The sequence below is a fragment of the Triticum urartu genome, chromosome 2A, assembly GCF_056163025.1.
Source record: "Triticum urartu cultivar PI428250 chromosome 2A, HENAU_Tu73, whole genome shotgun sequence".
Taxonomy (NCBI): Eukaryota; Viridiplantae; Streptophyta; class Magnoliopsida; order Poales; family Poaceae; genus Triticum; species Triticum urartu.
In genome coordinates this window covers 392,552,884-392,572,072 of record NC_141874.1, presented here as the reverse complement: position 1 = coordinate 392,572,072, position 19,189 = coordinate 392,552,884, and positions in this window count along the sequence as shown.

Genomic DNA, 19,189 nt, shown 5'->3' with positions numbered 1-19,189 from the left:
CCATATCTACTCAAATAATTGGTGAAGGTGAGAAAGTAACGATATCCACCGCGCGCGTCAATGCTCATCGGATCGCACACATCAATATGTATGATTTCCAACAAGTCACTTGATCGTTCCATTGTTCCGGAAAACGGGGTCTTAGTCATCTTGCCCATGAGGCAAGGTTTGCATGTATCAAGTGATTCAAAATCAAGTGACTCCAAAGTCCATCAGCATGGAGTTTCTTGATGTGTTTTACACCAATATGACCTAAGTGACAGTGCCACAAGAAAGTGGTACTATCATTACCAACTCTACTTCTTTTGGCATCAATGTTATGAACATGTGTATCATCACTATCGACATTCAGTAAGAATAAGCCCCTCACAATGGGTGCATGACCATAAAAGATATTACCCATATAAATAGAACAACCATTATTCTCCGATTTAAATGAGTAACCGTCTCGCATTAAACAAGATCCGTATAATGTTCATGCTCAACGCAGTCACTAAATAACAATTATTCAGGTTCATCACTAATCCCGATGGTAATCCAAGAGCGAACGTGCCGACGGATGATGACCCACAAGTTTAGGGGATCTACCGTAGCCTTTTTGATAAGTAAGAGTATCGAACCCAACGAGGAGCAGAAGGAAATGATAAGCGGTTTCAGCAAGGTATTCTTTGCAAGCACATAAATTATCAGTAGCAGATAGTTTTGTGATAAGGTAATTTGTAACAGGTAACAAGTAATAAAAGTAAATACGGTGCAGCAAGATGGCCCAATCCTTTTTGTAGCAAAGGACAAGCCTAGACAAACTCTTATATAAAGGAAAGAGCCCCCGAGGACACATGGGAATTATCGTCAAGCTAGTTTTCATCACGTTCATATGATTCACGTTCGGTACTTTGATAATTTGATATGTGGGTGGACCGGTGCTTGGATAGTGCCCTTACTTGGACAAGCATCCCACTTATGATTAACCCCTATTGCAAGCATCCGCAACTACAACAGAAGTATTAAGGTAAATCTAACCATAGCATGAAACAGATGGATCCAAATCTGCCCCTTACGAAGCAACGCATAAACTAGGGTTTAAGCTTCTGTCACTCTAGCAACCCATCATCTACTTATTACTTCCCAATGACTTCCTATAGGCCCAAACAATGGTGAAGTGTCATGTTGTCGACGTTCACATGACACCACTAGAGGAAAGACAACATACATCTCATCAAAATATCGAACGAATACCAAATTCACATGACTACTTATAGCAAGACTTCTCCCATGTCCTCAGCAACAAACGTAACTACTCAAAAATCATATTCATGTTCATAATCAGAGGGGTATTTATATGCATAATGGATCTGAACATATGATCTTCCACCAAGTAAACCAACTAGCATCAACTACAAGGAGTAATCAACACTACTAGCAACCCACAGGTACCAAACTGAGGCTTTGGGACAAAGATTGGATACAAGAGATGAACTAGGGTTTGAGATGAGATGGTGTTGGTGAAGATGTTGATGGAGATTGACCCCCTCCCGATGAGAGGATCGCTGGTGATGATTTCCCCCTCCCGGAGGGAAGTTTCCCCGGCAGAACAGCTCCGTCGGAGCCCTAGATTAGTTCTGCCAAGGTTCCGCCTCGTGGCGGTGGAGTTTCGTCCCGTGAGCTTGCTTATGATTTTTTCTTGACGAAAGACTCCATATAGCCAAAGATGGGCATCAGAGGGCCACCAGGGGGCCCACGAGGCAGGGCGGCGCGCCAAGGGGGGTAGGGCGCGCCCCCACCCTCGTGGACGGTGGGTGGCCCCCCTCTGGTACTTCTTTCGCTCAATATTTTTTATATATTCTGAAATGTGCTCCCGTGAAGTTTCAGGACTTTTGGAGATGTGCAGGATAGGTCTCTAATATTTGCTCCTTTTCCAACCCAGAATTCCAACTGTCGGAATTCTCCCTCTTCATGTAAACCTTGTAAAATAAGAGAGAACAGGCATAAGTATTGTGATATAATGTGTAATAACATCCCATAATGCAATAAATATTAATATATAAGCATGATGCAAAATGGACGTATCAACTCCCCCAAGCTTAAACCTCGCTTGTCCTCAAGCGAAAGCCGAAATCGAAAAATATGTCCACATGTTTAGAGATAGAGGTGTTAAAATAAAATACGGACATGAGGGCATCATGATCATTATTTGTGACGCCCCCGATTTGATCGTACACTAATCATACACGCAAACGTGTACGATCAAGGTCAGGGACTCACGGGAAGATATCACAACACAACTCTACAAATAAAATAAGTCATACAAGCATCATATTACAAGCCAGGGGCCTCGAAGGCTCGAATACAAGAGCTCGATCATAGACGAGTCAGCGGAAGCAACAATATCTGAGTACAGACATAAGTTAAACAAGTGTGCCTTAAGAAGGCTAGCACAAACTGGGATACAGATCGAAAGAGGCGTAGGCCTCCTGCCTGGGATCCTCCTAAACTACTCCTGGTCGCCGTCAGCGGGCTGCACGTAGTAGTAGGCACCTCCCGAGTAGTAGTAGTCGTCGTCGACGGTGGCGTCTGGAACCTGAGCTCCAACATCTGGTTGCGACAACCAGGTAGAAGGGATAGAAGGAAAAGAAGGGGAAGCAACCGTGAGTACTCATCCAAAGTACTCGCAAGCAAGGAGCTACACTACATATGCATGGGTATATGTGTAAAGGCCATATCGGTGGACTGAACTGCAGAACGCCAGAATAAGAGGGGGATAGCTAATCCTGTCGAAGACTACGCTTCTGGCAGCCTCCGTCTTGGAGCATGTAGAAGAGAGTAGACTGAAGTCCTCCAAGTAGCATCGCATAGCATAACCCTAACCGATGATCCTCCCCTCGTCGCCCTGTGAGAGAGCGACCACCGGTTGTATCTGGCACTTGAAAGCGTGTGTTTTATTAAGTATCTAATTCTAGTTGTCATAAGGTCAAGGTACAACTCCAAGTCGTCCTGTTACCGAAGATCACGGCTATTCGAATAGATTAACTTCCCTGCAGGGGTGCACCACATATCCCAACACGCTCGATCCCATTTGGCCGGACACACTTTCCTGGGTCATGCCCGGCCTCGGAAGATCAACACGTCGCAGCCCTATCTAGGCACAACAGAGAGGTTAGCACGCCAGTCTAAATCCTATGGTGCAGGGGTCTGGGCCCATCGCCCTTTGCACACCTGCACGTTGCGAACGCGGCCGGAAGCAGAACTAGCCCCCTTAATACAAGAGCAGGCTTACGGTCCAATCCGGCGCGCGCCACTCAGTCGCTGACGTCACGAAGGCTTCGGCTGATACCACGACGTCGAGTGCCCATAACTGTCCCCGCGTAGATGGTTAGTGCGTATAAGCCAGTGGCCTGACTCAGATCAAATACCAAGATCTCGTTAAACGTGTTAAGTATCCGCGAACACCGACCAGGGCCAGGCCCACCTCTCTCCTAGGTGGTCTCAACCTGCCCTGTCGCTCCGCCAGAAAGTAACAGTCGGGGGCCGTCGAGAACCCAGGCCCACCTCTACTGGGATGGAGCCACCTGCCCCTTCAGCCCCCATCTCCGAACAGTATCACAGGTAATGTAAATGTGTAAAGTATATAGTATATGCCCGTGATCACCTCCCGAAGTGATCACGGCCCAGTAGTATAGCATGGCAGACGGACAAGAGTGTAGGGCCACTGATGGAACACTAGCATCCTATACTAAGCAGTAGGATAGCAGGTAATGGTAACAACAGTAGTAGCAAGGACAGGCTATGCATCAGGATAGGAATAATGGAAAGCAGTAACATGCTACACTACTCTAATGCAAGCAGTATAGAGAGGAGTAGGCGATATCTGGTGATCAAAGGGGGGGCTTGCCTGGTTGCTCTGGCAAGAGAGAGGGGTCGTCAACACCATAGTCGTACTGGGTAGCAGCGACGTCGGTCTCGTAGTCTACCGGAAAGAAGTAACGGAGGGGGAACACAATAAATAACAGAGCAATCAAATTATAACATGACAAACGTGGTGCTAGAGGTGATCTAACGTAGGGATAGGTGATACCGGCGAAGGGGGGAAACATCCGGGAAAGTATTCCCGGTGTTTCGCATTTTCGGACAGATGAACCGGAGGGGGAAAGTTGCGTGTTTGCTATTCTAGGGATGTGTAGCGGACGAACGGGCTGCATATCCGGATTCGTCTCGTCGTTCTGAGCAACTTTCATGTACAAAGTTTTTCGATCCGAGCTACGGTTTATTTTAAAATGATTTTCTAAAGTTTTATTAATTTTTGGAATTAATTATTTAATTCAACATTATCCAGAATAGTAAAAGATGACGTCAGCATGACATCATGTTGACATCAGCAGTCAACTAAGCAGTTGACTCGGTCAACTATGTGTGGGTACCGCATGTCATTGATTGTTTAGCCTAATTAGTGTTTAACTAATCTAAGTACTGTTTAATTAAACTAATTAGTTAATTAGGTTAATCTAATTATGATTAATTAGCTTAATTAATTACTTACTTAATTAATTAATTTAATTATTATTTTTTATTTAATTATTTTTATTATTTTTTTAATTCCTTTTTTTATTAAAACATTCTGGGGGCTGGGCCCCACATGTCATAGGCCCCAAGGGGCCTTAGCGGGTTCGGGCGCTAGTGGGCGCCGGGTGCGGCTGCACCCGAGCGGGCACTCGCCCGCAGAGCAGGACGAGGCCACTGGGGCACCGAGGACGGGGCAGGCCGGCGCGGCCAGCCGGGCCACGACGGGCGGAGGCGAGGGGGGTGCGAGGAGCGGGGCCGCGGCCCTGAGCGGAGGAGGCTGGAGACGGGCGAGCAGCGGGACCGTGGCGCGTGTGTGTGCGCGCGCGATGGCGTGCCATGCGGGCAACGGTGAGGTCCAGTGGGCGAGGCGATGACCGGAGCGACGGCAACCTCAACAGAAGCAGCAGTAGGGGTTCAAGTAGTAGGGAGAAGAAAAACGAACGAAGCTCACATAGGGAGCTCATGGAGGCTCTGCGAAAGCTTAGGAGCAGCAGGGGTTCGAGTAGTCGATGACGAACGCCGGCGGCTGAAGCGGGTAGCTGAAGTCGATCTGCTTGACTTGGCGCATCCCAGCTCGTTCTTCTTCTCAATGACAATGTAGTGGACGACGACGGAGTGGCCGGACATGGCCTCACGGCGCGGGGACGACGGTGATGCTTGGCGGCGGGGCAGAGCGAGGTGCGGGAGCAGGCAAGCGGCGGCGCAACAGCTCGGCAGGCGCGGCACGGGGAGCATCGCGAGCAGGGGGCGCCAGGGGACAACGCCAGGCGGCTGCGGCCATGGGCGCGCAGGGGACGGGCGCGGGGGGGGGGGGGGGAGGAGGGGAAGGAGGCGTGCGGGGACGGGCGACGGGGTCGGGCCTCTCCCCGATCCAGATGGGATCGAGAGGAGAGGGGGGGGAGGGAGTGGCGTCGTGGGGGGGAAGTGGGTGACGGGGTGGTTAGGGTTTCGGGGGGGGGGAATGGATAAGGGGAGGGGGTGGCCGGTTGGGCCTGCGCCCGAATGGGCCGGCCAACTAGGCCAGTAGGCCGTGGGAGGGAGTTCCCTCTTTTTTTTGTTTTGTTAGTTTCTTTCTTTTATTTATTTTCCTTTTCTGTTTTTAATTCATTTTAAATTATTTAGGCATTTTATAAAAATGTGTTTACTACATCATATTTATATAGGCAATATTTAGTACAAACCGAACATTTTAATTTTAATTTTTGAAAACTGTTATTATTTACCAAACTTTGAATTTGAATTTTGGACCGGTTTTGACCTAATGATAGATTAGCAACAGTAACCGAGGTGACGCGGCATGATTAGCGTGGGATTACTTGTTGGATTATTATCCGGGCGTCACAATTCTCCTCTACTACAAGAAATCTCGTCCCGAGATTTAAGAGGGGAGTAAGGGGGGAAGGTTTGGTAACGAATCTAGCGGGTCTTCTCATCCTGGCTTGCTCTTCTCGAAGAGGCCGGTCCAATACATTGATGTCTTCATTTCTGTGCTTCAGGTCATCATGATGAAGTCGGCGCCCTTTCTTTAGGAACTCCATCGTACTTACGAAAGAATAAAGGGTGGGCATTCTAGGAGACCGGACGTCGGCAAGGTTGACTATCGGGTCGACAACATCGAGGAAGGTGGCGGAATGTAACTCTCGAATCGAATCTTAAGAAAATATCGAGAGCAAAGTAAGGAGGTAACCTGGGAAGTTTCGAGCGGGCAGGCAATCATCTGATGCCTGTTATAGGGCGTGAAAGGGTCAAAACAACGGGAATAAGTATTGTGTCCGATATCAGACCTGAAGGTGGCTCGTGAATTTCATACGAGGCCACGCGTGAGGAACAACCTTGGGAACATGGGGTGTACAAGAGAGTTAGGTTTCGATCCTGTGGAACTATGGGTTATGGGCCCACCATGTGGGGTAAAACTAGGAAGGGCGGTGACGTCTTGCACGATCATGTAAGCAAGGCATGTCAGGGGATAGCCTGTTAGTTATGTCGGCAACAACATCGGTACCAAGGGCAAGGGACGAAGAGAGCCACTTTCCTGCTCGTTGAAACGAGGCGGACCAATAGGCAAAGTTCTCGTCCATCGGTGGTTACCGAAATGTCATCAACAATAGCAACAGGGTCTTACTGACAGAGTGGTACAACGAGGTGTTTACATAAGCAGTGAATAATTACTGCTTAGATCATATAGATCACAAGAAAGGTTAAACCAATCAATGGAAAGGAAATTATGATTATCAGGTTAAACAGAACAATGGAAAGGAAAAATGTGTTTAAACACATATTTCAGGCCCAAGGACAAGCAGTGCATGATATCCACGACAGGATATAATGTAGAAAACTCCTTAGGTAGGGGAGAGAAATTTCATGACATTACCCATACAATGGTGTTTGGATAATTGAGCAGGAAACATTTAGCATTGGGCTTCAAATGTTCTTGTTGAAAAGCGGAGTACCATAGACATGCTTCGAGATAGCATTGACATGGTCGTCAAGCAAAGACTACACTTCGGATACACGAAGGATCCATCAGGAACAACTTGTACAATAAGCCTTACAATTTCCTCATGGAAGAATGGATAACCTTGCTAAAAGGAAGAACTATAACAATAGGTCCTCCGGCCAGGTGTGCTAGGCATGACATCACCTTACCGATATATAAGGACCAATGTAATAACTCTTGGAAATATGTTCAACCATCATATCCGACCGAGATTCAGATCTAATTGGTGCCAGGATGCCTCAGACTCAGGATGCCTGAGAAGAAAAGGTGCAACAAAATTGACGAGACGACAATGTAAGATTCTCGGGAAATGTACTATGGAAGCGAGTTCCAACACAAGAGTTCATCATTAAACCAAGGGGAGGATGAAGAGGTGGCTGATGAACTCAGAGACAATTCATTGAGATTTTCAAAAGATGGATTGATTTCCACAATTATGTGAACAAGGAAATATCATTTGTCGGATCAAAAGATATAATGATGTATGCTCGAGGGAAACATACACCACTGAACAATGATAGAAGGGTGCACCCAGGAATCTGGACTAGGTAACACGATCAATGTTCGAATGATGATTCAATAAGCAATAGATTTAGAATGAAACTGTAGACCAATAACTTCAAAGCAATAGGGTTGCTAGAAGTTTAGAATTTACACATCACAGACCATTTGTCGGTATTCCGGTTAGATACAACACAGAGACCAAGAAAAGAACGCAAAAGGCGAGAGATATTACTATATCAAGAATTCTCAAGAGGTGGTAAAATTACCACGACATTCTTGACATAAAAGGTGGTAATATTCCAAGGTAAAGAAGAGCAAATGCTGGATAGCAAGGTTCTCAAGGTATAACACAAAACATGAATGATTTTGTGTTTAACGGAAGGCAATAAAGTGGTCGGGGATAACACAAACCATTGAGGGGCGAGGATGGTATATCTAATCAAGAATTCGATATATATCTTGGAAGAGCTCAGGATGTTGATGATGACCACGACACATTTGTCGAGAGATTTCATGAAGATGTAATCGGTCGGCGATGACATCAAGTCAAATGATGATGCAACGAAAGTCAAATAATACTTGAAGAAGAACTCATAAGAAGTTATGCATTTCCGTGATAATCTCGAGATACCAGAGGGGTAATACTCGATGACAAATCAAAGTAGAGGTTGGACTGGGGTATTGCTCTACAGAAGACAAGCGCTTAAACTTGCACGCGAAATGGTATTTAAAAGAGAACATGGTCGGAACCACGATTGCAAAAGGCCAGATCCCGGATATAAGATGAACTTATACCAAAGGAATAATTTAATTTAAGAGAAGCTTTAATGATAAGATCTACATCGTGTCCATGGGCATGAACACAAAGTTCAAGGTCGACTCCCACTTCTCCAATGCATAACCTTTCATTCACTTCTCACTTTCGAAGAAGTTGTAGTGTTTGAAATTTTATCTGGCAAAATACCAGAGGTGTATGACTCGCGAAAGCTTTCGAGTTCACACAGTTTAGAGAAGGCATATGTTCAACCCATAGGGGCTTCTTAGAAACATATACCACAAGTTTCAAGAGTAAATATTACAAGCTCGAAAGTAGAGCAAGGTTGAGAAAGTAGATGATACCATTTACCAAAGGCATAATGTATCCGAGGGAAGGCTCACAAGGTTATTGAATATGAAGGACGTTGTCGGATAAAATCCATTAAAGGATCTGCCGGTCCATAACAGAGCCGACGTGCGCATCGGCACACAACCAGAGGAAGTAACAATGCAAAGGCATTGGATTATGGAAACAACTGACTAATCCAGAGCACAAATGCAAAGGAATTATGATTTTCAATTCAAGGGATCAGAAGCAATGTTCTGATTAGGGATGGATAAGTTGAATAGCCTTAGGGGTACAATCGACGGCAATTGGATTTGTTGAGAACCAGCTCATGTTTAAAATGATGTCTGAGCCGGAAAGATAATTTAGAAGGATCAACTGATGATTGCGTGCATTCGCACTCATGTTGAATCAAAGGTATCAAAATGACGGTGTCTAAGGATACTAACGAATATTGCCAGACATATGGAAAGCATCCATCATGCAAGCAGACAAGTATTGCAGAGCAATAAGCTACTAAGGATTTTGGAGGATCGAATAGTATTTCGATGACCATTGTGAAACACATGAACAACTGGGGGATGAGCGGATACTCGATAAGTGCGAGAATTATCCGTAGGGGTATTCAGGTGGCAAGGAACTGCAAGGCAGTGGGCATAAAGTATACTCAAAACATTATAGAGAATTTTGGGTTATCTTGTGATAACAAGATCAACTGGGAATAAAAGTAAGAACGACAGGTGTAAGTATTTATCCATAGGGATATTTCGGTGGAAGGGAATTGCAAAAGCAATGGACACAAGGTCTCGAGAGAATATCGGAGAGTATCTTCGAAATCTTCTAGTGCAACCGGTGATCATCTGGACTGAAGGGGCTCTCCGAGAGAAAGTATTTTCGAGAACCTAAAGTTAGATTTTAGTAAAAATCGTTTAACCCGAATAGAAGAGAGTTCAGAATCCCGGAGTAAAGATCGAGAAGTAAAAGATCCTAATACCACGCAATGGCGACGTGGGCCCATGGGACGCACAGCCATGTTAGTAAAAGTTTTGCAAGGTCTAGACTCGACTTCGGCCAAGGAGTATGGAAGGGGGATTCCTACAGGCAGTTGGCTCTGATACCAACTTGTGACGCCCCTGATTTGACTGTACACTAATCATACACGCAAACGTGTACGATCAAGGTCAGGGACTCACGGGAAGATATCACAACACAACTCTACAAATAAAATAAGTCATACAAGCATCATATTACAAGCCAGGGGCCTTGAAGACTCGAATACAAGAGCTCGATCATAGACGAGTCAGCGGAAGCAACAATATCTGAGTACAGACATAAGTTAAACAAGTGTGCCTTAAGAAGGCTAGCACAAACTGGGATACAGATCGAAAGAGGCGCAGGCCTCCTGCCTGGGATCCTCCTAAACTACTCCTGGTCGCCGTCAGCGGGCTGCACGTAGTAGTAGGCACCTCCCGAGTAGTAGTAGTCGTCGTCGACGGTGGCGTCTGGAACCTGAGCTCCAACATCTGGTTGTGACAACCAGGTAGAAGGGATAGAAGGAAAAGAAGGGGAAGCAACCGTGAGTACTCATCCAAAGTACTCGCAAGCAAGGAGCTACACTACATATGCATGGGTATATGTGTAAAGGCCATATCGGTGGACTGAACTGCAGAACGCCAGAATAAGAGGGGGATAGCTAATCCTGTCGAAGACTACGCTTCTGGCGGCCTCCGTCTTGCAGCATGTAGAAGAGAGTAGACTGAAGTCCTCCAAGTAGCATCGCATAGCATAACCCTAACCGACGATCCTCCCCTCGTCGCCCTGTGAGAGAGCGACCACCGGTTGTATCTGGCACTTGAAAGGGTGTGTTTTATTAAGTATCTAGTTCTAGTTGTCATAAGGTCAAGGTACAACTCCAAGTCGTCCTGTTACCGAAGATCACGGCTATTCGAATAGATTAACTTCCCTGCAGGGGTGCACCACATATCCCAACACGCTCGATCCCATTTGGCCGGACACACTTTCCTGGGTCATGCCCGGCCTCGGAAGATCAACACGTCGCAGCCCTATCTAGGCACAACAGAGAGGTTAGCACGCCAGTCTAAATCCTATGGTGCAGGGGTCTGGGCCCATCGCCCTTTGCACACCTGCACGTTGCGAACGCGGCCGGAAGCAGAACTAGCCCCCTTAATACAAGAGCAGGCTTACGGTCCAATCCGGCGCGCGCCACTCAGTCGCTGACGTCACGAAGGCTTCGGCTGATACCACGACGTCGAGTGCCCATAACTGTCCCCGCGTAGATGGTTAGTGCGTATAAGCCAGTGGCCTGACTCAGATCAAATACCAAGATCTCGTTAAACGTGTTAAGTATCCGCGAACACCGACCAGGGCCAGGCCCACCTCTCTCCTAGGTGGTCTCAACCTGCCCTGTCGCTCCGCCAGAAAGTAACAGTCGGGGGCCATCGGGAACCCAGGCCCCCTCTACCGGGATGGAGCCACCTGCCCCTTCAGCCCCCATCTCCGAACAGTATCACAAGTAATGTAAATGTGTAAAGTATATAGTATATGCCCGTGATCACCTCCCGAAGTGATCACGGCCCAGTAGTATAGCATGGCAGACGGACAAGAGTGTAGGGCCACTGATGGAACACTAGCATCCTATACTAAGCAGTAGGATAGTAGGTAATGGTAACAACAGTAGTAGCAAGGACAGGCTATGCATCAGGATAGGAATAACGGAAAGCAGTAACATGCTACACTACTCTAATGCAAGCAGTATAGAGAGGAGTAGGCGATATCTGATGATCAAAGGGGGGGCTTGCCTGGTTGCTCTGGCAAGAGAGAGGGGTCGTCAGCACCGTAGTCGTACTGGGTAGCAGCGGCGTCGGTCTCGTAGTCTACCGGAAAAAAGTAACGGAGGGGGAACACAATAAATAACAGAGCAATCAAATTATAACATGACAAACATGGTGCTAGAGGTGATCTAACGCAGGGATAGGTGATACCGGCGAAGGGGGGAAACATCCGGGAAAGTATTCCTGGTGTTTCGCGTTTTCGGACAGATGAACCGGAGGGGGAAAGTTGCGTGTTTGCTATGCTAGGGATGTGTAGCGGACGAACGGGCTGCATATCCGGATTCGTCTCGTCGTTCTGAGCAACTTTCATGTACAAAGTTTTTCGATCCGAGCTACGGTTTATTTTAAAATGATTTTCTAAAGTTTTATTAATTTTTGGAATTAATTATTTAATTCAACATTATCCAGAATAGTAAAAGATGACGTCAGCATGACATCATGCTGACATCAGCAGTCAACTAAGCAGTTGACTCAGTCAACTATGTGTGGGTACCGCATGTCATTGATTGTTTAGCCTAATTAGTGTTTAATTAATCTAAGTACTGTTTAATTAAAATAATTAGTTAATTAGGTTAATCTAATTATGATTAATTAACTTAATTAATCCCTTAATTAATTAATTAATTTAATTATTATTGTTTATTTAATTATTTTTATTATTTTTATTTTTTAATTCCTTTTTTTATTAAAACATTCTGGGGGCTGGGCCCCACATGTCATAGGCCCCAAGGGGCCTTAGCGGGTTCGGGCGCTAGTGGGCGCCGGGTGCGGCCGCACCCGAGCGGACACTCGCCCGCAGAGCAGGACGAGGCCGCTGCCGCACCGAGGACGGGGCAGGCCGGCGCGGCCAGCCGGGCCACGACGGGCGGAGGCGAGGGGGGTGCGAGGAGCGGGGCCGCGGCCCTGAGCGGAGGAGGCTGGAGACGGGCGAGCAGCGGGACCGTGGCGCGTGTGGGTGTGCGTGTGATGGCGTGCCATGCGGGCAGCGGTGAGGTCCAGTGGGCGAGGCGATGACTGGAGCGACGGCAACGTCAACAGCAAGCAGCAGTAGGGGTTCGAGTAGTAGGGAGAAGAAAAACGAACGAAGCTCACATAGGGAGCTCATGGAGGCTCTGCGAAAGCTTAGGAGCAGCAGGGGTTCGAGTAGTCGATGACGAACGCCGGCGGCTGAAGCGGGTAGCTGAAGTCGATCTGCTTGACTTGGCGCATCCCAGCTCGTTCTTCTTCTCGATGACGATGTAGTGGACGACGACGGAGTGGCCGGACATGGCCTCACGGCGCGGGGACGACGGTGATGCTTGGCGGCGGGGCAGAGCGAGGTGCGGGAGCAGGCAAGCGGCGGCGCAACAGCTCGGCAGGCGCGACACGGGGAGCATCGCGAGCAGGGGGCGCCAGGGGACAACGCCAGGCGGCTGCGGCCATGGGCGCGTAGGGGACGAGCGCGGGGGGGGGGGGGGAGGGGAAGGAGGCGTGCGGGGACGGGCGACGGGGTCGGGCCTCTCCCCGATCCAGATGGGATCGAGAGGAGAGGGGGGGGAGGGAGTGGCGTCGTGGGGGGGAAGTGGGTGACGGGGTGGTTAGGGTTTCGGGGGGGAATGGATAAGGGGAGGGGGTGGCCGGTTGGGCCTGCGCCCGAATAGGCCGGCCAACTAGGCCAGTAGGCCGTGGGAGGGGGTTCCCTCTTTTTTTTGTTTTGTTAGTTTCTTTCTTTTATTTATTTTCCTTTTCTGTTTTTAATTCATTTTAAATTATTTAGGAATTTTATAAAAATGTGTTTACTACATCATATTTATATAGGCAATATTTAGTACAAACCGAACATTTTAATTTTAATTTTTGAAAACTGTTATTATTTACCAAACTTTGAATTTGAATTTTGGACCGGTTTTGACCTAATGATAGATTAGCAACAGTAACCGAGGTGACGCGGCATGATTAGCGTGGGATTACTTGTTGGATTATTATCCGGGCGTCACATTATTATAACAGCAACACACACACACACACACACACACACACACATATATATATATATTGTCATGTGATCTCTTATGCTAAAGTAATAATTCATTCACAGTTTCAAGTATGAACCAGAAAACTTCATTGGGAACCAACAAACTATAATCTCACTCATTGAAGCAATTTCAATTTATCATAACATAGGGAAGAGTCAATATAAGAGCTTTTCAGCAAGTCCACATACTCAACCATCATTTAGTCTTTCACAATTGCTAACACTCATGCAATATTTATGGGTATGAAGTTTTAATCTGACACAGAGAAAGATAGGGGCTTATAGTTTTGCCTCCCAACCTTTTACCTCAAGGGTAATGTCAACAATAATAGTTCACGAAAACTCATATCCAATTAGCTATATATATCTGGATCTTTCCAACACATTGTGCTTGCCAAAGGATAAAATGTAAAAAAGGAAAGGTGAAGATCACCATGACTCTTATATGAAGTAATATATAAGAATAAAAGATAGGCCCTTCGCAGAGGGAAGCAGAGGTTGTCATGCGCTTTTATGGTTGGATGCACAAAATCTTAATGCGAAAGAACGTCACTTTATATTGCCACTTGTGATATGGACCGTTATTATGCAGTCCATCGCTTTTATTTCTTCCACATCACAAGATCATATAAATCTTATTTTCTCCACACTAATAAATCATACATATTTAGAGGTCAATTTTTATTGCTTGCAATGATTAAAACTTACTTGAAGGATCTTACTCAATCCATAGGTAGATATGGTGGACTCTCATGACAAAACTGGGTTTAAGGGTATTTGGAAGCACAAGTAGTATCTCTACTTGGTGCTAAGAATTTGGCTAGCATGACAGGGAAAGGCAAGCTCAACATGTTGGATGATTCATGACAATATAATTTATTTCCGATGTAAGAAAACATAACCCATTATGTTGTCTTCCTTGTCCAACCTCAACTCTTCAGCATGTCATATTTTAATGAGTGCTCACAATCATAAAAGATGTCCAAGATAGTATATTTATATGTGAAAACCTCTCTTTCTTTATTACTTCCTATTAATTGCAACGATGACCAAAACTATGTTTGTCAACTCTCAACAACTTTTATTCATCATACTCTTTATATGTGAAGTCATTACTCTCCAAAAGATCCACATGATCCCTTTATTTCTTTTTATTCTTCCTCTTTTATTTTATTCCTTCAAGATCATAGCAAGATAATCAAGTCCTTGACTCAACACTAATCTTTATTATATATAGCTCACGGACTCGATTACATAGAAGGATCATAAAGCAAAACTCAAAACTAGATCATACTAAAACTTTATTATACTAGATCAAGATATTACCAAAAGGATCAAACTAAGAAAAACGGTAAAGATAAAAGTGTGATGGTGATATGATACCGGGGCACTCCCCCAAGCTTGGCAGTTGCCAAGGGGAGTGCCCATACCCATGTGTTTATGTCTCCTTCCTTGGAGGTGGTGATGATGGAGTTGTTGATGATGTAGGCTTGTCGTCCATCTTCCAAGGCATAGGCTCACCATCATAGAAGGATGATCGAGTCTCCAGGATCCTCAAATCTGCAACCAAACTCATCCTCTTGAATCTATATTCATACTCATAGTTTTGGTTTTGCAGGTCATAGATCTGGGCTTGGAGGCGCTCAATTTTCTCGTGAAGCTTGAAGATGGCCTCCCCAATGTTCTTGTCATCCAACTTGTGGTTGTTGGTGAACTCCACTATCATTATGTGATTGGAGTCGAGTCCACGCTCCACCATCTCCTGGCACTTGAAGACTTGTTGCTCCATTGCTTCGAGTCTTGTCTCCACGCTTCCGGTCCTCCTTGGTCCCTCAACATCGCGGATGTGCAGCAACCCCTCACGCATCTCAATGGTTTGAGGATGTTGCAACACCTCCGCAAGGTAAGGGTTGATGACCTTCTCGAAGAACTTTCCTTGGGGGCACTTGAAGAATCCATGGCGATCTAGATCTGCCAGAAAAACAGCTCGAAACAAAGACAGAGGATATTTGTGTAATAGGGTGGTCAAAACCTTCGGAAGATTATATAATGAATTTTTACCGACCAAAAGAAGTATCGTGCAAGAAAACGGAGTCCAGAGAGCACACGAGGTGCCCACGAGGCAGGGGGCGCTCCCAGGGGGTAGGGCGCACCCTCCACCCTCGTGGAAGCCTCGTGTCCTTCCCGGACTACTTCTTATTTTCCTATTTTCTTAAACATTCCAAAACGGAGAAAAAATGCCATTAGAACTGTTTTGGAGTCGGTTTACTTACCGTACCATGTACCTATTCCTTTTCGGAGTCTGAAACGTTCTGGAAAGTGTCCCTTATGTATTCCTCCGGGGTTACGGTTTCGATAACATTAGTTTCAACATTTATGGGATTACCTGAGATATAATGTTTGATTCTTTGACCGTTCACCACCCTCGGATTTGTGCCTTCGAAGTTGTTGATTTTTATAGCACCGGAACGATAGACCTCCTCGATGACGTAAGGACCTTCCCATTTAGAGAGGAGTTTGCTTGCAAAAAATCTTAAACGAGAGTTGTATAACAATACATAATCACCTACATTAAACTCACATTTTTGTATCCTTTTGTCATGCCATCTTTTAACCTTTTCTTTAAATAGTTTGGCATTCTCATAAGCTTGGGCTCTCCATTCATCAAGTGAGGTAATGTCAAAAAGCCTCTTTTCACCGACAAGTTTGAAATCATAATTGAGCTCTTTAATGGCCCAATATGCCTTACGTTCTAGTTCAAGAGGTAAGTGACATGCCTTTCCATAAACCATTTTATATGGAGACATACCCATAGAATTTTTGTATGCAGTTATATAGGCCCATAATGAAGGAAATATGCCCTAGAGGCAATAATAAAGTTATTATTTATTTCCTTATATCATGATAAATGTTTATTATTCATGCTAGAATTGTATTAACCGGAAACATGATACATGTGTGAATACATAGACAAACAGAGTGTCACTAGTTTGCCTCTACTTAACTAGCTCGTTTATCAAAGATGGTTATGTTTCCTAACCATAGACATGAGTTGTCATTTGATTAACGGGATCACATCATTAGCCGTGGACCCAGCTGTCAGCCTCTCCATGTACAGTCCACGTCCGATGGAAGTCGTTCCTTGACCATGTTGACCAGGCCGCGCCGAGAGCACTACAGCGGTGGACGACGGTGAGGCCTAGGAAGGGGATGACGCGGAGCCGGGGAAGACGCGGCAGTGGGAGCCCGCGCGGAGAGGAGTACGAGGGTTCACTGGTTCGGCTGCGGTGTGAGGCTGCCGTCACCGCAGGGCCTGGCCAGCAGTGGGAATAGTAGGGGCGGTGAGGCCTCCGCGGCAGCACAGCCGGCCACGGGAGGCAGGAGCATGCGGCATGACCGGCGCTGCTTTGGGCGGCTGGAGCAAGAAGACCAGAGGTTGAAGAAGCACTACGGCTGTTGGATGGACATCGTACGGTCACTGGAGCTAGAATCGTTCATATTGACTAAGTTGACAAAGCCCTCTGTCCCCGTCAATTTAGTTGGCCCACAAGTCATCCTCCCACTATGGTGGGTCCCAACTAGCAGGGGGTATTCATTTTTTTGTGTGTAATAAGGAGGCACTTCCTTGTGTGCGAAGATATAGCTGGTGGGTCTGACATGTCAGCGGGGGGAACGTTTTTTCACGAAATATAGAGGCCCTTCCGGTGGGTCCCAGCTGTCAGGTGGAGGAATCATTATTTTGTGCGTACAGTCCATGGCCGATGGATGTCGTTCGTTGACCACATTGACCAGGCCGCGCCGAGAGCACCATGGCGGTGGACGACGGCGAGGCCTAGGAAGGGAACGACACGGAGCCGGGGAAGACTCGGCAATAGTTGCCCGCGCGGTGGGGAGTACAAGGGTTTATTGGTCCGGCTGCTGTCGCCGGAAAATAACAGGAGGTGTGGGTGAGTAGAGGAATGGCCTAGCCAGCAATGAAGTAGGGTGGGGCGGTGCGGCCTGTGCGGCAGCACAGCCGGCCACGGGAGGCGGGAGCAGGTAGTCCCACCGGAGCTGGTTTGGGCGCCTGGAGCAAGAAGATCAGATATTGAAGAAGCAGCACGGCCGTTGGATTAACATCCAACGGTCACTGCTGCTAGAATCGTTTGTGGACTAAGTTGACAAAGCCAAAGTACACGTCAACCTAGTAGACCCACAAGTCAGCCTCCAAATCTGTCCCAAACAGCATACAGCCCGAAATTTCTAGCCAGATTCAAATTAATTTTAAATCTAAATATACCTTAATTTAAATTCAATGAAATTTTACCCGCACAAAAACAATGAAATTTAAAATATTAAAATCCGAAAGAAAACAGTATTTCAGAACTAATTGCCTGCTTGCTGTATTTTTTCATTTTACTGTCCATTTATTATTACTTATAGCCCATTTCTTATTACTTATAGCCCATTTTCTGGGCAAAATGCATCCCTCCTCGTCTTGAAAGATTTCCAGCCCAGCAGGGCGTAGAAAAGCAAGTAGGCCTACGTTGGTTATTCTGCAAAAAAACAAAATAGCTGGCTAGCCATTTTCAGAAAGGAAAAAAACAAACTGGGCTGGTCATGTGCTAAACATATGAAATAAAAGCCACGCCTCTCGCCGGTGACCCCGTCCGAGCCCGAGAAGCCGCGCCCGCTTCCCCGAGGAACCGTCACGGCCGTGGCGGCATGCTTGCGGGGACGCCCGCAACCCCTCTTTAGCGGTGGCGAGACCAGCTCCTTCACACCCTTGCCCCTCTCTACGGCGGAGGACTTCCTCAGCGGCGCCATGGAAATCTTGGGGCGAAGGAGAGCAAGGGAAGGAGAGAGGATGGTGGCACTAGCTTGAAGATGGCCCGGGGGCTTCCACCCCGGGCCTCATTTATAGGGTGAGGAAGGCCAACCATCGCTTGGTCATGGCCATGATGGCCGCGTCGCCCGCGTCGGGGAGTCGTCTAATCACATGGTTACCAAGGTTGCCTGGGGAGTGGAGTCGCCACGTCCCATCCAACCGTCATGCGCCAGCCTGGACCGCAGCCTTTGGGGCCCGCGGCGCTTCGTCCTCAACTAGGCTTCGCCCAGAAGCCAACTCCGCGCGCGCCTTGGGCCCGGGGGCTACTGTCGGCGTACTGGGAACCAGGGTACCCAGACTTGCCTGTTTGCGGCCCACGTCACGTTCCTGGTATGGCCCGATAGGGCCCAGTTGATCGACCATCTGCTCAAGACCCTCGCGAGGGGGCCAGCCCTCATGAGGAGAACGACCAAGACCTCCTTAGGGAGCGGCCTCACCTAGGCTGCTCCGGAGGGGCGACCAAGACCTCTCCCTAGAGTGGCCTCGGCTAGGCTGCTTCGGGAGGGCGGAGATCTCAAGGGAAGGGTTGCTTCAGGAGGAGGCAGTGACGCAAGCCATGACGAACCGTGCCAGCGGGCGCTAGTGCGCGCCAGCGGGCGCAGTTTCCATATTGGTGCAAAGGAGACCACACAGGCGCAGGTTCTCGAGGGGCGAGACAAAGGTTTCCCCTTTGGTGCAACAAGACCGAAGACCGCAAGGACGGTAGGAAGGATGTCATCGCCGAGCCCACCACCGCGTCACCGCCTGCCCTCTTTGCAGGCGAAGACCACCTTTTGTCATGATAGGAGCGTCCTTG